This window comes from Erinaceus europaeus, chromosome 11 (genome assembly GCF_950295315.1).
Source record: "Erinaceus europaeus chromosome 11, mEriEur2.1, whole genome shotgun sequence".
Lineage (NCBI taxonomy): Eukaryota > Metazoa > Chordata > Mammalia > Eulipotyphla > Erinaceidae > Erinaceus > Erinaceus europaeus.
In genome coordinates, this window is record NC_080172.1 from 95,204,236 (window position 1) to 95,224,286 (window position 20,051).

At 39.6% G+C, this 20,051-nt stretch overlaps 1 long non-coding RNA gene across 1 annotated transcript in view; it reads left to right on the forward strand.

Annotated features, from left to right (window-relative positions):
- The window catches only part of LOC132541431 (uncharacterized), a 610,114-nt gene that overhangs the window by 171,345 nt on the left and 418,718 nt on the right, over positions 1 to 20,051 (forward strand). The gene's annotated exons all lie outside the window — the stretch shown is intronic.

Consider the following 20,051-nt stretch of genomic DNA (forward strand, 5'->3'; position numbering starts at 1 on the left):
CCATTAGAAATGCCTTCAAGATAATGGGGCTGAATGAACAGCATTAAAAAGGATATGGAAGTGGATTAACATCATTGGATAGAAGCCAGTGTTAGATCAAAACTGTGCAGGATTAGCCAGAGGATGTAGATGAATACACAACCACAAGCCAACTACTTCTGTTAGCCCAACAGTTTGTGCAAAGTTAGAACTGGTTCTCACAGAAAATGTTATAGTTTGACAGGAATAGGGAAAAAGATACACATGGCCAAACTTCCAAGAAGAAAATAAAAAGTAGCTAGCTCCACCACTCACACTGCTGGTGGTGGGTCCTTGGGAAGGACATTTATTTGTGTCTGCGTCTCAGTTTTTCCATCTGCAAGATGGGGAAGAATATTAGTGCCTATTTCATATAATTGCTGTAATCAGTTCATATATGTAAACCGCTTGAAACATATATAGATACTAGTTTTTTTTAAAAAATTAAATTATCTTTATTTATTTATTGGATAGAGACAGCCAGAAATCTAGAGGGAAAGTGAAGATAGAGACAGAAAGAGAAAGAGAGACACCTGAAACTCTGCTTCACCAATTGCAAAGTTTTACCCCTGCAGGTAGGGACTGGGGGCTCCAACCCAGGTCCTTGTGTATTGTAACACACGCACTCAGCCAGTGTGCCACCACCTTGTCCCAGTTTGAATGCCTATGTTATTGAGTTCAGGTGCAAGTAGAGAACTTTGCTTGTGTTCCAACATTCATCCCCTAATTCCTTCTGGGCAGTCATGCTGGCCCCTAGGTAACCTCTATAGGCTCTATAGCCTCTACCAGATAAAGTGGATTTTTCTTTCTAACTTGCATTTATTAAATTATGACCAAGAGAAATTAAGATTGAAGGAGAGAGAGGGAGAGAGAGAGAGCTGTAACAATGTTTCCCCACTCCTGAAGCTTCCCTCCTGTCGGTGGGGACTGAAGGCTTGAACTTAGGTCCTTGTGCCTGGTGACATGTGGATCAACCAGTGTGCCACTCCTGGCCCAAAATAATGCAGACTTTCACCTTTCCTAACATCTCATGCATGAAAAATTTTCTTGTATTAAAAAACTATTATCTTTATTTATCTATTGGATAGAGACAAACAGAAATGGAGAGGAAGGATAGGGGGAGAGTAGAGAGGGAAAGAAACAGAGACCTCCCCCACCCCACCCCGGCAACCCTGCTTCACCACTTAGGAAACTTTCCCCCTGCAGATGGGGACTGGGGACTTGAACCCGGGTCCTTGCACACTGTAACATGTGCGCTCAACTAGGTGTGCCATCACCCAGCCCCTGGAAAGTCCTTTTACTGAGAGATTCCTGAGAATTATTTCACCATGCTTTTTGTCCCCAGAGCAAAGTGTGGGTGATTTAAATATTTTGTCTGGACAATTGCCTCTCCAAATCTCTCTGTCTCCTCCCTATTATCTCAACTGTGCTCAGGTTGTTCTCAGCTCTCTTTGATCTGTGCTTCATATACTTAAATGTGAACCACCTGGGCATCTTGTTCATATGCAAACGGTTCTGTAGATTTGGAATGGCCAGGAGCTTCACTTTTCTAGCAAGCTCCTGGGTGTTGTCAAAAGTCCCTCACTCTCAAAAACAACACCCATAGTCTTTTAATGAGAATCCTGATCATAGCACTCGGATGTCTTTCTTTGTGTTCAAAAGTCTGCTTGAAATGACATCTTTCACTTTTCATTTTTGTTACTTAAATCTTAAAACTTTTTACAGACCTGAAGCAAATACCACTCAGTCCATAAATCCTTTCCATTTTCCTTTCTCTCTCTCTCTCTCTCTCTCTCTCTCTCATCTCTTCTCTTCTCTTCTCTTCTCTTCTCTTCTCTTCTCTTCTCTTCTCTCTCTCTCTTTCTCTCTCTCTCTCTTTCTCTTTCTTTTTTCTCCAGGGTTATTGCTGGGGTTCAGTGCCTGCGTTACAAATCCATTGCTCCTGGAGGCCATTTTTTCCTTTTTATTGGATAGGACAGAGAGAGATTGAGATGTGAGGGAAAGATAGAGAGGGAAGAGAGAAAGATAGACACCTGCAGACCTGCTTCACTACTAGTGAAGTGACCCCCCCCTGCAGGTGGGGTACTGGGGACTTGAACAGGGATTCTTGCCTGGGCCCTTAATCCAGTGTGCTAGCTCCTGGTTCCCCTTTCCATTTTCCTGATCATTTGTCTTCTCTTTTGAATTCCCATGGTATTTTGATTATTTTATGAGGATTCACATTCTACCTTCTTGTAATTTATATTTCTGTGTCTGTTACCTGTCTCATAGCCAGGGCTCCTTGAGTGACTGCTTAAGGTAGGACTGTTTGGAACAAATGTCATTAATTGTCTGAATGCACACAGGGTGAATATATATATATATATATATATATATATATATATATATATATATATAGAGAGAGAGAGAGAGAGAGAGAGAGAGACAGAGACAGAGAAGGAGAGAGAAAGAGAAAGATAGACACCTGCAGACCTGTGAAGTACTCCCCTGCAGGTGGGAAGCCAGGGGCTCTAACTGGGATCCTTGAGGGGGATCCAGGAGCTTAGTGCAATGTGTGCTTAACCAGGTGCACCACCACCTGGCCCCCTATCTCTCCCTCCCTATCTTCCCTCTCTTTTCAGTATTTCCTCTATCTCTATCCAATAATAAATAAAATTTAAAAAAGAAAAATATTTAAAGGCTTAGCTGTACAGAGCACTGCACCACTATTATTGAGGGTGACTACGATTTGGGAGAGGGGGTCAAACTCCCTACCTTCCATTTATTTACTCTCTTTTCTGAGTGCTATTTGTGTATAAGACCGAGCCCTGAGGGCTGTGGCAGGACCCAAAGCACAAGGCAGGTTTCCCAAATGTTCTAGCCAAGTGTCAAGAGAGCAGTGGAGGTAGAGGTTGCACTGTGGGAGTCTTCTATTTTCTCTCTTGAGTTGCTTGGGCCCCTGTGTGAAGCAGAGTCTGGTTTGTGACATAATCATCTGCTTAAGGCTGTGGCTCTGGAGATAGCATACTTATTAAACAAACACCATGAGGATTTGGCTAGAAATGTGCTTTCAATGTAACCCCATCTCTGCTTTTGATAGCCTTCCTTCCCCATATTTATAGCCACCACCTGTGCTTTCATTATTCACTCTCTGAGGCAGACACACTAAACTTGACAGTGTCTCAAAGGAAAATGGAGTTTTCTCAACGACTTAAGTCCCTCTGTTAACTCTTGAGAGGTTGCAGTAAAAACTGAGTCTCCTGGACTCATTCATTGTCTGGAGGAGGATAGTGAAAAATTGTAGTCATGCCTCCTTTCCATTTACTGATGAGCCTGAGTGAAGCAGCATACTGTGTTTGTAACTTTTGCCTCTCCTGAGATGTCACATTGTTAAAAAGCTTAACTAGAAAGGGGGAAACATTTTATACAGTAGGGCATGGGCCTTACTACAAGAGAGGGTCCAGGTATGAGCCCTGGCGCTACATGGGAACACCTTAACACCAGGGTACACTCCCTGGATGGTAGAACAGTGAGTGTTGTGATGTCTCTCCATCCTTTTCTCTCTCTTTCTCAGAAATAATATAAAAGAATGGAAAAAAAAAGTTAGTTCTGAGCAATAGTAATGCAGTTGTATGAGATCCCAGCACTGCAAAAACAAATCACCTTGCATATATTCCCAAACATTCCTCCTTAGGCAGCTAGAGAATTTTAGAGCTTAAAGATAAATTAGAGATAAACCAGTCCATTTTCTCATACTCTTTTCTTTTTAAAATTTTTTATATTTATTTTCCTTTTTATTGCTCTTGTTTTTTATTGTTATTGTAGTTATTGTTGTTATTGATGTTGTCGTTGTTAGATAGAACAGAGAGAAATGGAGAGAGGAGGGGGATATAGAGAGGGGGAGAGAAAGACAAACACCTACAGACTTGCTTCACCGCCTGTGAAGCGACTCCCCTGCAGGTGGAGAGCCGGAGGCTCAAAACAGGATCCTTCAGCTGGTCCTTGTGCTTTGTGCCACCTGCGCTTAACCTGCTGCACTACCCTCATATTTTTCTTAGTGTTAAAAAATAAAGGATCAGGATTACACATCAGGTTAGTGGCAGAATAGGATCTTAAACATCCTTAAAGTTAAGTCCTTTGAGTCTAGGGCTAAGTGACTAAGTAAGAGAAAGAAAACTACACTTATCTGTCAATTATCTGCCATCTGTCTGTATTGCTGCTAAAATATGTCAGGCACAACATTTTTGGTGTTTTAGACACTGCATCACACTAAATTTTGACAGTATTATCCCAGCTCCAAGAGACCGGTATCTTCCTAATTTTACAGATGAGACACAACGTGTTTCAGAGTCTTGAAGTAAGTCATTAGCAATGACTGCTGAATGTGTGAATGCCAGACTATGCTTCCAAGTCTGTCAGGAAAGAATTTACCTGTGGCAAATAGTGAGGAGGCTATGAGAGGAAGAAAGAGCCAAAAAATATATATTTTAAGTAAATGTTATTTATTTTTATTTTGTGATCCAGGGTTATCACTGGAGCTTGATGCCTGCACAGTTCTGCCATTCCTAGTGATCATATTTTTGAATAGAGGACGAGAGACAAAGAGGTAGGGAGAGAGAAATGGGGAGAGAGAGAGTGGGAGAGGGAGAGGGAGAGGGAGAGGGAGAGAGAGAGGGAGAGGGAGAGAGGGAGAGGGAGAGAGAGAGAGAGAGAGAGAGAGAGAGAGAGAGAGAGGAGAGAGAGACATCTGTGGCATTGTTCTAGCACTTATGAAGTTTCCTGCCTGTAGACGAGGACCAGGGGCTTGAACCTGGATGCTCCTGCATGGTGACATGTGTGTCCTACAGGTAAAACCACCACCCAGTTCCACAAAAAACAGTTTTTGCCCTGAGATGAAAAGGATATTCTGATTCTATGGGGTTTTTTGGTTTTGTTTTGTTTTGTGTTTTGCTTTTGCATTTTTACTCTTGTTTTTCTGGTGTCTGAATCTTGTTGCTTATTCTGTCTGGACTCTGTGCCAGAAGGCCTCCTGATCTCTAGACCTCCTGGCTATACATATCTCCCTCTCTGAGGCTGTAGCTACCCCAAGAGGATCCAGTGCTCCTTCTGCCTTAAACCATTGCTATGCTTTTACTTCAATCCCTGATGCATCTTCCCAACTGGACTCTCATCTACAAGAGGCCTCCCTGAACAGTGCACAAAGCATTCCATCTACTCTTCCTTTTGGGATTTCCATTTTCTTCTCTCTTTTGTTTTTATTTCTTTATTGGGGGATTAGTGTTTTATAGTTGACAGTAAATACAATAGTTTGTACATGCATAACAGTTCTCAGTTTTCAACACAACAATATAATCTCCACTAGGTCCTCTGCCATCAGGTTCCAGGACCTGAACCCTCCCCTTCACCCACCCACCCCAGAGTCTTTTACTTTTGTGCAATACACCAATTCCAGTCCAAGTTCTGCTTAGTGTTTTCTCTTCTGATCTTTTCAATTTTTGCCTGTAAGTGAGATCATACCATATTCATCTCTCTATTTCTGACTCATCTCAATTAACATGATCTCTTCAAGCTCCATCCAAAATGGGCTGAAAATGGTGAGATCACCATTTTTGATAGCTGACTAGTATTCCATTGTGTCTATAGACCTCAATTTGCTCAGTCACCCATCTGTTGTTGGACACCTGGGTTGCTTCTGGGTTTTGGCTTCCACTTTCATAACATTTTAAATATCTTTCATCAATATTTTTAAAATTTAATTTGTTTATAATGTGTTGAATAAAGACAGAGAGAAATTAAGAGAAAAGGGGGAGATAGAGAGACACTTGCAGCACTGCTCCACCACTCTTGAAGCTTCCTCCCTGCAGGTGGAAGATGGGGAGGCAGTGTAACACATGCACTCAACCAGGTGTACCACCACCTGGCACATCATCAATTTCTTATGTCTCCTTTCATATTAAGAAAGAATTTAGCAAGCAACTGCTATGTGGTGTACAGCATAGAGAACAAAGAGAATAGTCTCTCAGGGAGTTTGGTTATGTGAGAGCTAGAATTCAGTAATTGAGGGAGCCAGGTGGTGGTGCACCTGATTGAGCGCACTTGTTACAATGTGTAAGGATCCAGGTTCAAGCCCCCAGTTCTCACCTGCAGGGGGAAGCTTCTCAAGCAGTGAAGCAGGGGAAGCACCTGCAGTGCCCTCTCTCTCCATCTCTTTCCCTTTCTCTCCATCTCTTTCCCTCTCTCTCTCTCTCTCTCCCTCTCTCTCTCCTTCTCTCTTCTCCCCCATGAATAGTGAAGCAGTTCTACAGGTCTCTCTCTCTCTCTCTCTCTCTCTCTCTCTCTCTCTCTCTCTATATATATATATATATATATATATATATATGTATAATCTCCATATATATTCCTTTTCCTTCTCAATTTCTCTAATTAAAAAAGAAAATATGCAATTGAAAAACAAGTAATTGCGTCATTGTGAATACTGCTCTAATGAAGTACTGGGCAGAGACAATTCAGTCTTCTCATTAAGCCTCTGTACTTCCTCCCAGCTAGAGAGAGTAAAACTATCAAGCTGATTTTTTTTGAATATGAGAGGTATTTCAAGTAATTTTGTGATTAATTAGTGGTTTACACAATTACAAGATTACAGGGTCTATTTCCACACCACATCCAGCACCAGAATCCTGTGCCCTCCCCCCCCCTCCAGTGATAACCACTCTAGTTCATGTGGGAGATTTTGAAGGAAGGATATATTAGAAAACATTTTCATCTGGGGCCTGTGAGCCTTACTACCATTATGATGAGGTCTCTGTGAAGTGAGACACCTTGCAGTTGGCAGATAATCAAGTGGTCAGCCTCAGGTGGGGAGAATCCCTGGAGCATCTCTGCAGGGATGTAAGAACAGCTTGAGGCAAGCTGCTGCTTCTTTGGGGACTGACTGGGTGGTACTGGCAGAAGTTCCAAAGCTCTGGAGCTTGAATGAGACACACATGGCACACTTTAATGTGAATTCAGCTAAAAGTCGGCTAGGGAATAAATGACAGCCATGTAGCTTTCTCTGCGATAGTTGTGAATCTTCCCTTTGAAGATTACATCAGTATAGAGTTCTTCTCTCCAAAATCTCATTATTAACCCAATGAGCATATTCAGTGGTTTGAGGTTATAGAATGGAATGCAATGGGAATCTTTTTTTCAGATCAGCTTTTTCTTTTGTTCTTAATTTTTTTTATTACCTTTTTCTGTTCTTAATATTAAGGTCATTCTGGTATCTGGCAAAGCTTCATGTAAAGAGAGAGTGTTTTCCATCTTCCCAGACAATATTCTAGTTCACCCCCATTTATCTAACAAGCTCAAGCAAAGATTACTGACAAAGGCTCCTAGGAACATTTTTTTATTTTTACTTATAAAATGGAAACACTGACAAGACCATAGGATAAGAGGTGTACAAATTCCACCACCAGAACTCCATATCCCATCTCCTCCCCTGATAACTTTCCTATGCTTGTTTTTTTTTTTTTTTTTTTTTTGCCTCCAGGGTTTTTGCTGGGGCTTGCTTGGTGCCTGCACTACAATTCCACTGCTCCTGGAGGCTATTTTTTCCCTTTTGTTACCCTTGTTTATCATTGTTGTTATTGCTGTCATTGTTGGATAGAACAGAGAAATGGAGAGAAGAGGGGAAGACAGAGAGGAGGAGAGAAAGATAGACACCTATAGACCTGCTTCACTGCCTGTGAAACAATCTCCCTGCAGATGGGGAGCTGGGGCTTAAACCGGGACCCTTATGCCGGTCCTTGCGCTTTGTGTTATGTGTGCTTAGCCCACTGTGCTACCACCTGGCTGGCCCTCAGTTTTCCTATTCTTTAACCCTCTGGGAGCATGGACCCAAGGTCATTATGGGGTGCAGAAAGTGGAAGGTCTGGCTTCTATAATTGTTTCCCCACTGAACAGCTCAACGTGGGTGTTGACAGGTCGATCCATACTCCCAGCGGAAGAGTCTTAAAATAGATTTCCTAGCCTCTTTCCATCCTAAGGCCCTTACTTTCATCTGCTCTATTCCTACTTTATGGTTCCTATTTATTAAACATTTTTTCCTGCATTTCAGCCACCAAGTTTTAGATGCTACTATGATTCCATCCTGGGAAGATGATCTCACCAATGTTTCCTGGAACCTCACCTCTCCAGAGCCCTAACCCCACTAGGACAAGAAGCTGGATCGACCTGCCAATGCCTACATCAGGCAAAGAAGCAATTACAGAAATCAGAACTCCCACCTTTCGCACCCCGTAAAGAATTTTGGTCCATATCCCCAAAGGGATATACAATAGGGAAGTTTCCAATGGAGGGGGTAGGAACTGTATGGAATTATACCTCTGTTGTCTTACAATCCTTTAAATCAATACTAAACCACTAATAAAGTTAAAAAGAGAGCTTTTAGCATTTCTAATAGATGAGTTACTGATGTACTCTGCTTTGTGCTCTAGCACCTCCTTAGTGCACACACACACACACACACACACACACACACACACACACACATACACACACACACTTACACATCTTGCATTCATGCAGGCAGAGTGTTCTGAGGCAATCAAGGCCCATCAAGGGTTCTCCCTACTTGTGGCTTATTTTCTGCTTTCAAGTTCTCTTAAGTACCATTTGAAAGTGACTGTTTCATAATGGCCCACACTTGATAAGACCGGTTCAAGAGCAATTTGTACATCCAATACTAACATATGCAAACAACATCGGTTAGGGGGACAAACTGGGTAAGAAGCAAGGCAAGATTATTTTAAAAGGGAGATCTGAGTAGCAGCAAAAATAAAACAACTTTGCTTTCTCAAAGGTTACATGTAAAAAAATTCAAACAATTTAATGTAACAAACTAAGGAGACATGGAAACATTGTTTTCATTTGATATATCCTATCTTGTTTGTTTTGTTCCTTTATCTCATTTACTTTTTGGATAATCAGGGAAATAGTCAGTGCTGATATTCCTCGTTTCTATCACACAAATGCTAAATGAGCATTCTAAAAAGTATCCTAATATACCAAATAAATAGAGAATTATAAAACATTTTACAAGTTTTATTTCCCTTGACACCACCACCCCACAAATATAGTACTATTTCATGTCATGCAATAACAAAATAATTTTCCTACTTATCAATTTATAAGGTGCGTTGAAGCAGCATAATTATCTAAATGGCATGGTATAAAATGATTTCTAACTACTAGTTACTGCTTTTTTTGTTTTTTTGTTTCCTTTCTACCAAAAGTCAGGACTTGCTAAAATAGAAGAGACAGTTGCTTTTCTTTTTTTCTTTGGTGATTTTAGCTAGGACATGGGAACCAATCTTATTTTTTCTTTCCTCTAGGATTATTGCTGGGGCTCAGTACCCCCACTATGAATCCACTTCTCCTGGCAGCCATTTTTTCCATTTTATTGGCTAGGACATGGAGAGATATTGGGGGGCAGATAGAGAGGACATAGGAAGATAGACACTCACTGACCTGCTTCACCACTTGGGAAGCTTCCCTGTTGCAGGTGGGGACTTAGGGGACTGAACCCAAATCCTTGTTCAGGTCCTTTCTCATACTATCTGTGTAATTAACTGAGTGCACCACTGCTTGGCACCACACAATTTTGTTGTTGCAGGTAAATAGGAGTCCTCATGGAGGCTAGAAACAGTCCTCAATAAAGGATTAGAACCTGAAGTTCATTAGAGACTTCCTGTTTAGAACCCAGCGCTTAGAAAAAAGAAAAGTTTCCACAGACATTTTGAACCCAAGAACCTGAACCTGTGGAGAAAAGTCTCTTCCTTGGTGTATGAAGTGCCATGGCCTTAATTTTGGGGGCCATGGTCATCTAGTTGAACATTACATGCAAATATTACAGCATTACTTACAGAACAAATATAAGTTAAAGAACTACAAAATTGTCATTCAAATGATCAGCTTTACAAATCCGGTTTCATCTAGGATTTAAAACTAAAAGGCTAGACAAATAGTAAGGGAGAACATATCAGAAGAGCTACTTGGCTAGAGAGATAGGCTGGGAGTATGGATCGATCCACCAAATCCCATATTTAGCAGGGAAGCAATTCCAGAAGCCAGACCTTCCACCTTCTGCATCCAATAATGACCCTGGGTCCATACTCCCAGAGGGATAAAGAATAGGAAAGCAATCAGGTGAGGGGGTGGGATATGGAGTTCTGGTAGTGGGAACTGTGGAGTTGTACCCCTCTTATCCTGTAGTTTTTGTCAGTGTTTCCTTTTTAAAATAAAATTAAAAAAAAAAGGTTCTATCATCAGTGACTCAAGAATGCACGCTCTGCAGTCTGGAGAAATCCCAGAAAGCTAGAAGTGGACCTACCCTATGACCCTGCAATTCATCTCCTGGGGATATACCCTAAGGAACCAAACATACCCATCCAAAAAGATTTGCATATACCTATATTGATAACAGCACAATTTGTAATAGCCAAAACCTGGAAACAACCCAGGTGTCCAACAGATGAGTGGCTGAGCAAGTTGTCTATATATAAAACAGAACACTACTCAGCTGTTAAAAATGGTTATTTCATTGTTTTCAACCCATCTTGGGCGGAGCTTGAAGGAATCATGTTAAGTGAAATAAATCAGAAACAGGATGAATATGGGATGATCTCACTCAAAGCAGAACTTGGACTGGAGTTGGTGTATTGCACCAAAGTAAAAGACTCTGGGGTGGGGATGGGGGATTCAGGTCCTGCAACATGATGGCAGAGGACCTAGTGGGGGTTGTATTGTTATGTGGAAAACTGGGAAATGTTATGCATGTACAAACTATTGTATTTACTGTCAACTGTAAAACAGTAGGCCCCCGAATAAAGAAATTAAAAAAAAAAAAGAATTCAAGTGGGGCTGGCAAGACAGTTTACCTGAGGAGGCGCCATCTTAACCTTCCACACAACTCAGGTTTTCGCCTCTGCTTACCCACTGTTACTGGAGGAAGCTTCCTCTTTGAATGTCTTTTTTTATCCAGAAAAAAAAGTCATCCTGGAATAGTGAGCACACCCCAAAAATTGTTTTAAAAAGAACTTTTAAAAAAGAAAGACATCTTGAGTGCAATTTGGAGTGAAATCCAAGAAAAAAGAGCACTGTGTTCTGAAGGATTTTTCTATGGTGTATATGTGGGGAAAGTGAAGGGGAAAAGTTCCCACTGTTATGATACCCTTCAGCAGAGACTCTGCTAGCCACAAAGACGCTGCCAATGAACTAGGATGGAGTGGTTGAGATAAATCATCAAGGGGCCCGCATGGTTACCATGCTCTTGAGTATCTATCCTAGGACCTCAGCAATAAGCAAAAGATACCTGCTACGATGACAGATTCCTGGCGGCACTCAGAGGAGGGGAGTTTACTTCACCTGTAGGAGAAAGCTTCACAAGTGGTGGAGCAGGGCTACAGGTGTCTTTCTTTTTATCCCCTCTCCCCCCACTCAATTTCTCTGTCTCTACCCAATAATAAATAAATAAATAAATAAATAAATAAATAAATAAGAAGGAAAAGAAAGTCTCTTGAGTAGTTAAATGCATTGCCCATGGTCAAATGATAGTAACAAGGTAATTTGGAATGGGAGTTTACTGGTCAGGTTCTTTTTATTTTTTGAAATTCTTTCACAGAGAACTTTTATTTATTTATAAAAAGGAGACATTAACAAAACCATAGGATAAGAGGGGTACAACTCCACACAATTCCCACCACCAGATCTCTGTATCCCATCCCCTCCCCTGATAGCTTTCCTATTCTTTAATCCTCTGAGAGTATGGACCCAAGGTCATTGTGGGATGCAAAAAGTGAAAGGTCTGGCTTCTGCAGTTGCTTCCCCTCTGAACATGGGTGTTGACTGGTCTATCCATATTCCCAGCCTGCCTCTCTCTTTCCCTAGTAGGACACATTGGTGGGGTCATCTGTTCAGGGAAGTCTGGTTGGCATCATGGTAGCATCTGGAACCTGGTGGCTGAAAAGAGAGTTAACTCTAAAACCTATCTTAATTGCAATTTTATTCTAGTACTGGGTTCTGTCATTTGATACTTCAGTGTTCAGAACTTCTATCCTGCTGCACTTCACAACACTATCCAGTCTATTATGTCTTTGTTTCAATATATTTTTTCTTTCCTATCTCCATTTCCTTCTAAAGACATTAGAACCTCAGTTTTTCTTGACAAAGGAATATGAGATTTAAGAAGAGATGAGCTGAAGCAAAGGAAGTGAGAAAGCCTCCAATCAAAAGGAATCTACCCTAAATTTGAGAGTTAAGAAATATCCCAGCTATGACAGCAAAGTTTTAGCTAACATGCTAAAATACTAAGAAAAGGAGGCAGATGTTTTCAATTCCTTAATTATAAATCATGTTGGAACATCATTCTTTCTTTGAGCTAAATACATCTATATGATTAGTTTGTACCATAGTCTCCTTCAATGCTGTTTACCAGAAGACTTAAATGGTACTATTTTTTAAATTACTGGGTTAAAAAAATTTTTTTTTTACCTCCAGTTGCTGGGGCTTGGTGGTGCCAGCACTATGAATCCACTGCTCCTGGCAGCCATCCCCCCCCCCTTTGTTAGAACAGAAAGAAACTGAGAAAGGATGGGGGGGGTAGAGGGAGAGAGAAAGACACCTGCAGACCTGCTTCACTGCTCATGAAGTAGACACCAATGCAGGTAGGCAGCGGGGCTTGAACCCAAATCTTTGTACTTGGTAATATGTGTGCTTAATGGGGTGAGCCACCACCCGGACCCCTTGGCTTCTAATTTGTTATTGAGTTTCTTTTCTCAATAAACTGAAGAAATGTCTAATTCAGAAGATACCCCATTTTCTGTATTACAGGACTGCCCTCTTGGTTTCCATTAGACTATTAGAGTTCATATATATGTATACACGATTTATTAGTGATAAAGTCAAGAGAGCAGAGGACCACTCTGGCACATGGGACGTTGAGTTCGAACTTGGGACTTCACGATTTTTTAAAAATTTATTTATAAAATAAAAAGTACCCACAAGACCATAGGATAATAGGGGTACAATCCCACACAACCCACTACTAGAGTTCCATATCCCACCCCTTCCCTTTAAAGCTTTCCTATTCTTTAACCCTCTGGGAATATGGACTCAGGATCATTATGGGGTACAGAGGTCTGGCTTTTGTAATTGCTTCCCTGCTGAACATGGGCGTTGGCAAATCAATCCATACTCCTAGCCTGTCTCTCTCTTTCCGTAGTGGGAAGGGCTGTGAAGAGATGGGGTCCCAGGACACATTGGTGAGGTTGTCTGCCTGGGGGAGTCAGGTTGGCGTCATGGCAGCATCTGCAGCTTGGTGGTTTGGGACCGCACGCTTTTAAGTCCATCATTCTAGCACTGGCATCACCTACTGGGCCACAAGGGTTTTGTATATATTCTTCTTTGTTCTTCTTTCCTATTCTCCTTTGGTAATGCCATGTTTTCTCCTGTATCTTACCTTCATATTATTTTTCTCTGTACAACAGGCATACATGCAGCATTGCAAATTGACCTGGCTGGAAGAATGTATGTATGCCAAGGTTAATCTAATAACGAATAAAGTCTTAACTTACATGCAGAAGGGAAATTTTTTTTCTTTGATAAGATTCTCTAGTCCTTGTCAACACACCAATTTATGAAAATGCCCATATTTTGGACCAGTGGTACAAGACATTTTACTTCACTGTTCTCTTTTTCACTTGCTTAAATTACTCTGATTTGTGCAGTAGATAGAACTTGAGATCCTGGTACATGTTGGTAGAAGAAGACCTAGACTGGGGCATGAGTGTCTTGCAGAAAGCTGAGAAATTTTACATATTTACCAACAACTGTGTTTACCATTAATACCCCAATAAAATATTTTTAATAAAGCTGGTGACTTCAAGTAGTAAAATTATGTTGGTTTCTATAAATGTGTTACATAGTATCTCTCATTTTTTTCAGCACAGATATTTCCAGAGTCTATACTGTTTTGACTACCATTCATTACAAATAGAAATGAGGGTAGTTTGGTTTGACCTACTAATGTCTAAGAATGTCCATGACTGTGACACCACCCTGATGTTCAAGTCTTGCATAAGGCTAATACTCTGTTTTCATCCAGAATGAATGAATTCACATTTACTTTAGTAGGGCTTAACTTGGGTTTTCTGAATGATGATAGTTTCACTAAGGATCAGAAGTAACTCAAATCCTAAGAGAAGTCTTTAATACCCATACTTTAAGCTGAGATTAAAATATGGCATATGTGAGTGGCTTTGGAGAAATTATTTCTTCCTGCTCTATTTGTAAGACATTTTCTTTATATCAGTTTTTTTAAAAGTAAATCCTATTATTATACTCACATAGTTAATTTTTTTAAGTTGTAATTATCAGGGATATTTATAAGATGCTGGAAAAATGTCAAGACATCATTCCATATAGCATAGTCTACAATATTTTTTTTATTTAGTTCAATTTTGCTCTTATACTTTATGTCAGTAGTAAACTTTATAAAGCATGTTCTCCAGTCCAGATAATACTGGAGATAATTAATATACCTGTTTAGAACTAAGAGCAATTTCCTGAAACACCACATGTAAAAGTGAAAGAATACACACTAAAATGAGTGATGGTCAAATATCTATGAAACGGTAAAAAGAACTATTGCAGAGAGCTATTTTCCAAGTGTTAGTTTAGACAATAAGTACATTATTTCTGATGATCCTAGAGAACAGTGTGACTTTACTACATGAACTTATAAACTATTTTTAAATATTCTAGACACATAAAAATTGTTCAGTAAGAATTTTAAACAACCAACGCAACGATTGCCACCTCAACATGCTTCACCTCAGACTGTGTCCAGAGACTTCACGTGTGGAATGACAACTCTTCAGCTTCATTACTCGGGTGAGACCTTTCCTTTTATAGTACACTCTAATTTCATCTCAGGTGGTTCACTTTCTAACAAAGTCCCAAAACCTAGATATACACCAGTTTCTGTGAGAGAGAGCTTATGTTCACACGTATCCATAAACTACTGCAAAATATATACCTGAAAGCAGAAGTACACTAGACTTGGCAGTGAGTACCTCCCTAACACTTCCTCTCCACTATTCCAAGCTTTGGGTCCATGATTGCTCAACAATTTGTTTGGCTTCGTATGTTAACTCTCTTTTCAATCACCAGGTTCCAGATGCCATCAGGATGCTGGCCAGCCTTCCCTGGATTGAAGACCCCACCAATGTGTCCTGGAGCTCAGCTTCCCCAGAGACCCATCCTACCAGGGAAAGAGAGAGGCAGACTGGGAGTATGGACTGACCAGTCAACGCCCATGTTCAGCGGGGAAGCAATTACAGAAGCCAGACCTTCTACCTTCTGCAACCCTCAATGATCCTGGGACCATGCCCACAGAGGGATAGAGAATGGGAAAGCTATGAGGGGAGGGGGTGGGATATGGAGATTGGGTGTTGGGAATTGTGTGGAGTTGTACCCCTCCTACCCTATGGTTTTGTTAATTAATCCTTTCTTAAATAAAAAAAAATTAAAAAAAAGAATTTTAAACTATTTATTAAGTGTGACTGATGCTTTATTATATAAAATTACTAGTCAATATCAAATTAAAATGAAAAAGAGAATTTAGATTTCTTATGGAAATCAAGATACATTTTTTGTTTTAAATAAAAAAATCTTTACCAATATAACAAACTTAGATTTAAAATAATTAAAAAAACACTAAAAACTATAAGAATATTGTTTTTATTTTAAAAAATTTAGAAAAGAATTAGACAGCATATAATTCAATAAATTTGTACACTAGTTAAGGAGTATATGAACCTAAGAAAGCTTTTAGTTTATAATAAACCAAGATAGCTGAATTTAATCTCACCTTGGAAAATGACCACGAATCAGTATCCATGTTTTTTGAGTTATCTAAATTTATACCTGCATTTAAAATTATGATATTTGCTTCTTGTGAATGTTGGAAAAAATTAAAAGAGAGGCTGAGCAAATTTGTGACAATTTAAGACAAAGACAAACTCTCTAAGTTGTGCCACTTGAGTGTCTAAAAATATTCATCTCATTCATTTAGCTTTAATTTATTCACTACATATGAATTGTTCATTTCAATCATTTAGTTTGGCAATGAATTTATATACATATACTTAAAGAAAGTGAAATATATTTAAAGATAAATCTAATTGTTAAAAATGCTTAGATACTTGGTCTAGAGAGGATATTCTGTCTTAGTATGGTGAGTTAAAAAAAAAAAGTGGTCCGGGAGGTGGTGCAGTGGGTGAAGCACTGGACTCTCAAGCATGAGGTCCTGAGTTCAATCCCCAACAGCATATGCACCAGAGTGATGTCTGGTTCCTTCTCTCTCTCCTCTCAGAAGGCTAGACATGGACCTTCCATATGATCCAGTAATTCGTCTCCTGGGGTTATACCCCAAGGACTCCATAACACCCAACCAAAAAGAGGTGTGTACTCCTATGTTCATAGCAGCACAATTCATAATAGCTAAAACCTGGAAGCAACCCAGGTGCCCAACAACAGATGAGTGGCTGAGAAAGCTGTGGTATATATCCACAATGGAATACTATGCAGCTATCAAGAACAATGAACCCACCTTCTCTGACCCATCTTGGACAGAGCTAGAAGGAATTATGTTAAGTGAGCTAAGTCAGAAAGATAAAGATGAGTATGGGATGATCCCACTCATCAACAGAAGTTGAGGAAGAAGAGCTGAAAGGGAAACTAAAAGCAGGACCTGACCAAATTGTAAGTAGGGCACCAAAGTAAAAGCCCTGTGGTGAGGGGTAGACATGCAGCTTCCTGGGCCAGTGGGGCGTGGGAGTGGGTGGGAGGGATGGGTCACAGTCTTTTGGTGGTGGGAATGGTGTTTATGTACACTCCTAGTAAAATGTAGTCATATAAATCACTAGTATAAATATAATATAAATTATATAATATAATATAAATCATTAATTAATATGAGAGGGGGAAATTAATTGTATGTCTCAAAGTTTTTCAAAACACAAACTGAATCTTTTCAATATATAGGCTGTGTAATTGATATGCAGACTCTCTCAAAAGCTTAGACCAAGTAGATCAGAAGCAACCAATAGCACAGCTATATACAAGATACTGGGTACTGTACAGCAAACCCTAACAAAAGGACTTTTCAAAGTTAACCCAATTACCAAATAATGTGATGATAACATTAACTATCGATTGTCTTTTTGAACCCTAAGACAGCAGGAACCTCACATCTCCACTATAGAGCCTCTACTTCCCCCAGTCCTGGAACCATTGGATAGGGCCCACTTTCCCATATGCCTCTCCCAATCCATATCAAATAATATTGCATCTGCCGATCACTACCTAACCAACACAACGATTGCCACCTCAACATGCTTCACCTCAGACTGTGTCCAGAGACTTCACATGTGGAATCACAACCCTTCAACTTCATTACTCGGGTGAGACCTTTCCTTTCATAATATACTCTAATTTCATCTCAGGTGGTTCACTTTCTAACAAAGTCCCAAAACCTAGATATACACCAGTTTCTGTGAGAGAGAGCTTATGTTCACACGTATCCATAAACTACTGCAAAATATATACCTGAAAGCAGAAGTACACTAGACTTGGCAGTGAGTACCTCCCTAACACTTCCTCTCCACTATTCCAAGCTTTGGGTCCATGATTGCTCAACAATTTGTTTGGCTTCGTATGTTAACTCTCTTTTCAGTAACCAGGTTCCAGATGTCATCAGGATGCCGGCCAGGCTTCCCTGGACTGAAGACCCCACCAATGTGTCCTGGAGCTCAGCTTCCCCAGAGACCCATCCTACTAGGGAAAGAGAGGGGCAGACTGGGAGTATGGACTGACCAGTCAACGCCCATGTTCAGCAGGGAAGCAATTACAGAAGCCAGACCTTCTACCTTCTGCAACCCACAATGACCCTGGGTCCATGCTCCCAGAGGGATAGAGAATGGGAAAGCTATGAGGGGAGGGGGTGGGAAATGGAGACTGGGTGTTGGGAATTGTGTGAAGTTGTACCCCTCCTACCCTATGGTTTTGTTAATTAATCCTTTCTTAAAAAAAAAAAAAGTGGTCCGGGAGGTCGTGCAGTGGATGAAGCACTGGACTCTCAAGCATGAGGTCCTGAGTTCAATCCCCAACAGCATATGCACCAGAGTGATGTCTGGTTCCTTCTCTCTCTCCTCCTGTCTTTCTCATTAATAAATAAATAAAATCTTAAAAATAAAAGTGGGTCTTTACTCCCAGTGGGTTAAAGAATAGGAACGTTATCAGGGGAGGGGATGGGATATGGAGTTCTGGTGGTAAGAGCTGTGTGGAGTTGTGCCCCTCTTATCCTACGGTTTTCTCAATGTTTCCTTTTTTACAAATAAAAATTAAGCAAATAAAAAACCTCCCAAATGTCTCCATTTTCTAGTTTATTTCTTTCTAGTTTATTTTTTCTTATATCTAGTTTATTTTAAAGTGACTTGCTATGGAATTAACATCACACTATAAAGCTATATGCTCCAAGTACCATCATTAGAGATCATCATCTATATAAAAACTATCCACCACTTAAGGAATAGAGACATTCTTTTTTTTATCTAAACCTTTATTAGAAGAAAAAACAAATATATTTAAAGCAACAAACAACAGCAAATTTCATTGGATATTACATACTTTAGTTATCAAAGATATGTAGGTAATATGTTCCTATTATTTCTGCACAGCAGAAACACACTGATTATAGAGTTCAGACGTCAGTGCTCATGTGAGCTTGATTTTGGCATAAAATAATATCTATAGTCACATTTAAACCAATGTGATACTAATTAAATTGATGTTAGCTTACCCTTGAATTCAAAGCTTTCATAAAGTTTCTGTATTGAATGATATTCACTTGAAGGTGAATACTTTATGGACTCTCTATAACACCGAGTAGTAAACAGGATCCATTTTCACTGAAGTTAGTAATCCTAGTAAAATTCCTTAAAACTGAGCTAGAAATGATTTTCCTGTTACGTTAGCATAATAAAAATCATACTATAAGTACCAAAAAGATAATTTTCATAGCAAAAGTTAGAAAAATGAGATAATAAACAAAACACTTTTGGTGGTAATAAACAATAATTAAAAATGGATTAATTCAGCACGTAACATCTGTGAGCACCCTTTTGAGGTGTAAAGTTTCCCTTTGAAATTTGTGTAAAACACTGAGAAATGTAGTCTTGTACTTACTGTATTTTTCAAACATCTAATTTAAAAACAGGTACATTTTTTGAACTTGTTGTCCTAAATATATATCAAACAAGAAGGAACCAAACAAACCCAACAAGCACCCTTTAGGATTTTTTTTTTCCTTGCGTGTAGTACACATTCATGAACGTCCACTAGGCACAAGGGAAATTGTACTACAAATCATACTCTCCATGCTGAGGATATCAAACATGCTGAAATGACAGATAGTTTCAAACCAATGAGCTAAGAAGAAAACAAATGCAAGAAGACTTCTTTTAGTCACTAAACATTGCAGGATTTTTTTTTAAACAATGTTTGTAAACTTACCCACAAAAGCCGGATAACATTAAACAGCCAGTAAGGCACTTTGTCAGAGAGAACGAAGTAGTAAAGTCTGGATGATTGGCGATTTGTTTAATAGGAAACATTCTATATTTAAAGAGAAGAAAATCTGGCATGGGACATTTCTCTGATTTATTGTCAGTCAAGAGTGGGGAGAATTTTGATTTTTTCTTTTTCACTTTATTTGCCAATTTTCCCTGCAGAAATCTTTGACTACGATTCAAAAAATGTATTAAGAGCTATTAATTTAAATAATCCCTAAGTTTTCTATCTAGTAATTAAAAGAATACTGATATTTACTGGCATTTCCAAAACATCCAAACCACTCTATTTGAAAATGAATTACACAACAAAAGATATTAGTATAAAAATGTTCCATGTTATTCACAATTCCCTTGCAACTTCTGATGGCTTCACATATTACAATA